Source organism: Chiloscyllium plagiosum, chromosome 26, assembly GCF_004010195.1.
Source record: "Chiloscyllium plagiosum isolate BGI_BamShark_2017 chromosome 26, ASM401019v2, whole genome shotgun sequence".
In the NCBI taxonomy this organism is placed as follows: domain Eukaryota; kingdom Metazoa; phylum Chordata; class Chondrichthyes; order Orectolobiformes; family Hemiscylliidae; genus Chiloscyllium; species Chiloscyllium plagiosum.
The window spans coordinates 21,776,159-21,783,382 of record NC_057735.1 but is presented as its reverse complement, the minus strand read 5'-3'; positions in this window follow the sequence as shown (position 1 = coordinate 21,783,382).

Genomic DNA, 7,224 nt, shown 5'->3' with positions numbered 1-7,224 from the left:
CCCTAAAGGAGCCTTCCACATCCATCAAAGTTTTACCTGCACATCCACTAATATCATTTATTGTATCCGTTGCTCCCGATGCGGTCTCCTCTACATTGGGAAGACTAGGCGCCTCCTAGCAGAGCGCTTTAGGAAACATCTCCGAGAAACCCGCACCAATCAACCAAACCGCCCGTGGCCCAACATTTCAACTCCCCCTCCCACTCTGCCGAGGACATGGAGGTCCTGGGCCTCCTTCACCGCCGCTCCCTCACCACCAGACGCCTGGAGGAAGAACGCCTCATCTTCCGCCTCGGAACACTTCAACCCCAGGGCATCAATGTGGACTTCAACAGCTTCCTCATTTCCCCTTCCCCCACCTCATCCTAGTTTCAAACTTCCAGCTCCACACTGTCCCCTTGATCTGTCCGGACTTGTCTGACCTGCCTAGCTCCTTTTCCACCTATCCACTCCACTCTCTCCTCCCTGACCTATCACCTTCATTCCCTCCACCACTCACCTATTGTACTCTATGCTACTTTCTCCCCACACCCACCCTCCTCTAGCTTATCTCTCCATGCTTCAGGCTCTCTGCCTTTATTCCTGATGAAGGGCTTTTGCCCGAAACGTCGATTTTGCTGCTCGTCGGATGCTTCCTGAATTGCTGTGTTCTTCCAGCACCATTGATCCAGAATCTGGTTTCCAGCATCTGCAGTCATTGTTTTTACCTCGTTGATTTTATCTCCTTGATCAGTCAGAGGTAGGAAAGCTCATCTGCTAATTAATTATAAAAAACCTTTTGAGTACAGACACAAGAGACTCAAGAAAACTTCATTGTAACTAATTTAAAACTCCTTTGCATAAAATGCATCAAAGTTTTCCTGACAGTGCCTCTCTGGACTCTTCACAGTGATGAGTGTGTGATGATACTGTAGCTTTAAGAGATGTATTGTATTCTCATTTTTTGTTTAAAAGAGAAGTTTTAGAACAGAGATATAAGGCTTTCTATTTGTAAAGCCAATAAAGTAAAGAGCTTGTGAGGCCTTGGGTATTTTTTAAAGTTGAAACAATAGATGCAGTTGGAATGGGTTTGATCAAACTCCCACAGAACCAGAATTTTTATTTTCTTAGTTTGTCAGTAGCAGTTGTTGCTCGGTCTGTTGCTACATCTCTCCTTGCTAAATGCTCGCAGAGGTCTCTTTATGTTTTTTGTCCTGGTCTGCTGGAGTTGCACTTGAGACAATCTGTTTTCTGAATTTGCCTTTTGCCAAGGGTGTGTTTATGGGATGTTACCATACTGGAATAGTTACAGTTTAGTAGCTAACTAACCTATTAAGTTTTCCAACAGAGATACAGCTAAGCCGATTCTGTTTTTAATTTTATTTTTTTTCTTTTGTTGTGTTTCAACTACAGTGAATGAATAAAGTCTGTTTTGCTTAACATCAAGTAGTTTGACCAATCAAATTAATTCTGGAACACAACACCTTACATTTATCCTCAAAATAAGAAAATGTTAGGGTCTAGGCTACCTCCTTAATATATTTTGAGGGGGTTTGGTCTGGTCAACAAGTGGCATTCCTGGTTTCTAGTCTGGTTTCTGGTCCATCAGTTCAGTTTGCCTTGACTCATTTACTTGGCATCAAGTTACAGAAGAAATCAACATTTGGTTCAAAACCAAAAGTCAGTGGAGCACAAAAAGTGCACTAAAAGTAGACAAACGACTGGATCCATAAGTAAACCATTCTATGATTGCACATGTCTCCTTTGTAGCTAAATCATTCAAAATGTTTGTCAGACAATTTTTTCACATTCTTACTGCTTCCATGTTACCACATGAATTTTGACTCATGTCACTATTAAATCAATCGAAAAAATACTTCACTCGTAAAAATCTTATATCAGAATTGCTTTAAAGCCGACTTTGACATTATCAGAAAGAACAGAAATCAGTTTTAACATCCTTTTCATGTTTCACTTGATTTGTTTCAAATGGTTTTACTTGAATAGATGTTCCCAAGAATACTTTCAGGGAACTGATTTAAAAGGTTAAGGAAAAGATACTCAGACTCTCAATTTTGGATTTTATCCAACCTTTGGTCAGTGTTTTGGCAGTCAGCCATCATTTATATATGCAAATAGCAGGTTTTTTTTGCACTTTGTGCATAAGAACTGCAATTATCACAAAACAAAGAGATCCCTTTGTGAATGTTATAAACAGACAAGTTTTGAACTAAGAGGGCAAAATTGATATTTTATTAAAATCGCTCAAATTTTGTAATCTAACAATAAAAAGGATGTGTGGATCTCTGTCTACACAAAAATATTGTAGTCTACAACAGTATTAAGGTCTTCAGGACAAGAGGTAGGATGTGGAGATGATTGGTGGAAAATAGGAAAGAAAAGGGAAAAAGCTTGAAAGCTAAACACCCTTTATGTTCTGGCTATGCTGGCTCAAACCTTAGACAAGCATATGCCTTTGTGTTTCTTTTTGAATACAGAGCTTGACTGTATATAAAATGAGTTTGCCAACTGGTATAATATGTGGGAACAGTCTAAAGTTAAAATACTCACATGTCAGGTGGAACTACACTGGGGTTACATCCATTTAACTGCAAGTACTGCTCAAAGGCCTGCAGCAACTAGACTCAAGGATTGGAATTAATACAGTTAACAGTGAACCTGATTGTTTAAACAACCTGTACTAGTATTGTAAAGAAAACTGAAGAGAACAAAATGTATTAACAGAATGCCAACTAAAACCTCACCAATTGTGTACTTCTATACATCCATAACAAAGATAATTAGATCACAACACAGATGAAAGGTCAATTTCCCATATAGATTTGTTTCCCACATCCTAGGATGATGACGTCAGCGTGTTCGAGGGGGCATAACTACAAATTGTGGGGTGATAGATTTAAGACAGATGTCAGAGGCAGGTTCTTTATGCAGAGAGTGGTAAGGGCGTGGAGTGCCCTACCTGCTAATGTAGTCAACTCAGCCACATTAGGGAGATTTAAACAATCCTTAGATAAGCACATGGATGCTTTTGGGATAGTGTAGGGGGACGAGCTGAGAATAGTTCACAGGTCGGCGCAACATCGAGGGCAGAAAGGCCTGTTCTACGCTGTATTGTTCTATGTTCTATTTCAAACCTACAGAATATAACGGCCTACTAGCGGCATTCAAACTGCAAACAGCATTTAAAACCAAAATCAATCAGGAAGTATAATACATTGAAAGCCTGAGGACAGTTACACATAGATTCAAGTTCCACTCTAAAACTTGAATGTGTCATCCAGGCTGCACTCCAGCAGGTTACTGATGGCACGTTGTGCTGCTGGAGGTGCTGTTTTTTGCATGCGACATGTAAGTAAAGTCAATTTTCCAGATCAGGGGAATATTCAAGTTCCTATAGAACCATTAAAAAGAAAGTGCTTTCCGACTACACTTGGTTGACATCATCCCCATCCCTAGTCATCACCATCAAAAACAAATCAATAAAAAACCTATTGCATTTCTTCTTGTTTTGCAAATTATTTCTGTTCTGAAAACAGCCAAATGTTTGCCTGCACAAAACCTTTGCATTTAAAAATAGTTAACTCTACATGAAGTAACAGCATTATATAAATACAAGTTTATTTCATAGATTAACTTGTGCCTAATCTATTGAATTAGCAATGGAATGGGTTTGGGGGGGGGGACGGTTGTAAGGATGAATAAATACAATTCCTCGGCAGTTCTTGGCAGAGGCCTCACCTTCATTCCCCTACGCTCTCGGATTAACGACTTCAACACGCGGCGAGACATCGAACAATTCTTCCGCTGCCTTCGCCTCTGCGTCTAAGTCTTGAACCAGGATTCTCGCCCACCCTCTGACGACCCTTTCTCCCACCTCCAACACACCCCATCCACCTGGACACCCTGTGCTGGCCTCTTACCCGCCCTCTATCTCTTCATAGCCAACTGCCGCCACGACATTAACCGCCTCAACCTTTCCACCCCTCTCACCCACTCCAACTTCTCACCCTTGGAACGTGCAGCCCTCCACTCCCTCCGTTCCAACCCGAACCTCACTATCAAACCGGCAGATAAGGGAGGCACAGTAGTAGTTTGGTGCACCGATCTTTACACTGCTAAGGCTATACGCCAGCTCGCGGACACCTCCTCCTACTACCCCCTTGACCATGACCCCACCTCCCACCACCAAACCATCATCTCCCAGGCCATCCATAACCTCATCACCTCAGGGGATCTCCCATCCACCGCCTCCAACCTCATGGTCCCACAACCCCGCACCACCCGTTTCTACCTCCTGCCCAAAATCCACAAACCTGACTGCCCTGGCCGACCCATTGTCTCAGCCTGCTCCTGCCCCACCGAACTCATCCCTACATACCTCGACACTGTCCTGTCCACTGTAGTCCAAGAACTCCCCACCTACGTTCGGGACACCACCCATGTCCTCCACCTCATCCATGATTTTTGCTTCCCCGGTCCTCAACACCTTATCTTCACCATGGACCTCCAGTCCCTGTACACCTTCATCCCCCATCACGAAGGACTCAAAGCCCTCCGCTTCTTCCTTTCCCGCCGTACCAACCAGTACCCTTCCACTGACACCCTCCTTCGACTGACTGAACTGGTCCTCACTCTGAACAACTTCTCTTTCCAATCCTCCCACTTCCTCCAAACCAAAGGAGTAGCCATGGGCACCCGCATGGGCCCCAGCTATGCCTGCCTCTTCGTAGGATATGTGGAACAGTTCATCTTCCGCACCACCCCCCACCTTTTCCTCCGCTACACCGATGACTGTATCAGCACTGCCTCGTGCTCCCACGAGGAGGTTGAACAGTTCATCCACTTTACTAACACCTTCCACCCCGACCTCAAATTTACCTGGACCGTCTCAGACTCCTCCCTCCCCTTCCTAGATCTCTCCATTTCTATCTCGGGGACCAAATCAACACAGACATTTACTATAAACCGACCAACTCCCACAGCTACCTAGACTACACCTCCTCCCATCCTACCCCCTTAAAAACCAGCCTAGTGAACTGCTAATAAGGAAGTTATCAGGCCTGAAACATACTTAAGTTACTTTTGTTCATGGATCAATACTTATGTTATTGAGAGCCACCCCAATCCATATCTCCTCCACCCAACCCAGAAACAGTTAAATGATTTTTGTTGCAAGGTTAAAATATCCATCATTGCATTGGGTGACTTGCTAGGCCAATGCAGAGGCCAAGTTAAGAGACTAACACATTGCTATGCACCTGGAGTAAAGATAACAGGTCTCCTTTCCAAAAGGAGGTTAGTGAACTAGTTCAGTTTTTAAATAGCCAATCTGTTTAAGAAACTGTCTGAAGGTTAAGAATGTGCACAGATGATCAAACATTGCATTTGAAAAGTGATTCTTCATATCCTACTGGGATTATAGAAAATTCCTCTTTGGACTACACTTGGAACTGAATAGTGCCAACATTAAATTTCAGTAATTTAGCTGAATTACCTGTAGAAGATTAGGCAGAAATTTATAAGAACATTTTTCTCTAGAATCTTTAGCATCAAAAGATGGTTTGGATTAGGGTTGCTCAGGCAAGGAATAGGTATGAGGAGTTTTCATAATCGTGAAGATTAGATTACTTACAGTGTGGAAACAGGCCCTTTGGCCCAACAAGTCCACACTGACCCACAACCCACCCTGTAAGTAATCTAAAAAAAAAGGTATGAGGAGTTTTCATAATCCATACTCTTATCTGTTGGAAAAGGTCAGTAAAAAGGGCTATTTTAGGACTGAAAGTTGCAACACTTCCTCTGCAGGTGAGAGGGAACAAACAGAAAAATGAAACAAAAAACACAATAAAAGCGCATGATGCTTATTTTAGATACTAAACTATGGCGATTAGTTTGAACTTAGTCTCAAACATACTGCTTGGCACACTTTCCTCATTCCTGAAGAAGGGCTCATGCCCGAAACGTCAATTCTCCTGCTCCTTGGATGCTGCCTGACCTGCTGCGCTTTTCCAGCAATACATTTTCAGCTCTGATCTCCAGCATCTGCAGTCCTCACTTTCTCCTGAATAAATACAATTGTTTGGCTTGCTTTTATTCACCAGTTTAACAATCCTTGAATTCAGAAATGCTGTTGTTTTAAATGAAAACAGGGCCTGTTACAGGGAAGGAGTGGAAAGCCAAGGCAATTCTCAAACGAATGCAATCAGCTCATAAGCATATTTTAAGATCAATTTTATTTTGTCTCATTTGAATAACTATAAGAACACTGTAAAGTCCATGATCAGGACACATCTTATTGCATACCGTGATCTGGTAATACAGCTTGCAGTTCTGCAGCATTTTAAATGTATTAATATGTCCCATAGTCAAAAGTTCCAAAATTTGACACAAAGCCTCAAATTAGGGTAGAGAAACCAAACAGTAGGTTCCCTAAATTAGTCAATAGTGAAAATGGGCAGGTGTCCAATACCATCAATAACAAACACTGCACACGATGACATATTAATCCCACATTATATGATTTCAGTCAACAACTCTTCCAACTACAATAATAAGAATATTGCAATGTCATTTTTCAGTAATGTTACAGTTTAGAAAAATATAAATACACTTATCATGATCAGAACATCAGTAATATGGAAGAGTATTCTCCAGGAATATCACTTGTCATAGGGGTTTAGTACAGCAGAGTGACAAGTACATATAACTACTCAAATACTATTTATCTGCACATGCCATGAGAATCTGCAGAAAGAAATATGGTATATTATTATTCTCTCATTCATGAGAAATAGTTAGAAATAGAATTCTAAAGAAACCAAGAGAGGTTCAAAATGGAATAACATTGGATGGTCTGAAACCAGTTCCTAGTCACAAGTTCCAGAAATTACGACTTGGATCAACTCTCAGCTGTCTCAGAAAGAAGAGTTCAAACTTTGACAACATCTCGAATGCAGTCAGCCAAAATTTACTGCAACCAGAAAATGAACATCACCCAGTGTCCACTGGTCTTGCTCAATTAATTTTGATGAGCCTTCGTACAGCAAGGAATCATCTTGCTATCTGCAGGACATTAGGACTTGTGCAAACAAGTCGGATGACGTCTATCCCCTTATCTAACCAATCAGACTGAGAAAGGAGCTGCAGCATCCAAGGAGCAGGAGAATCGACGTTTCAGGCATAAGCCCTTCTTCAGGAATGAGGCTGGTGTGCCAAGCGGGCTGA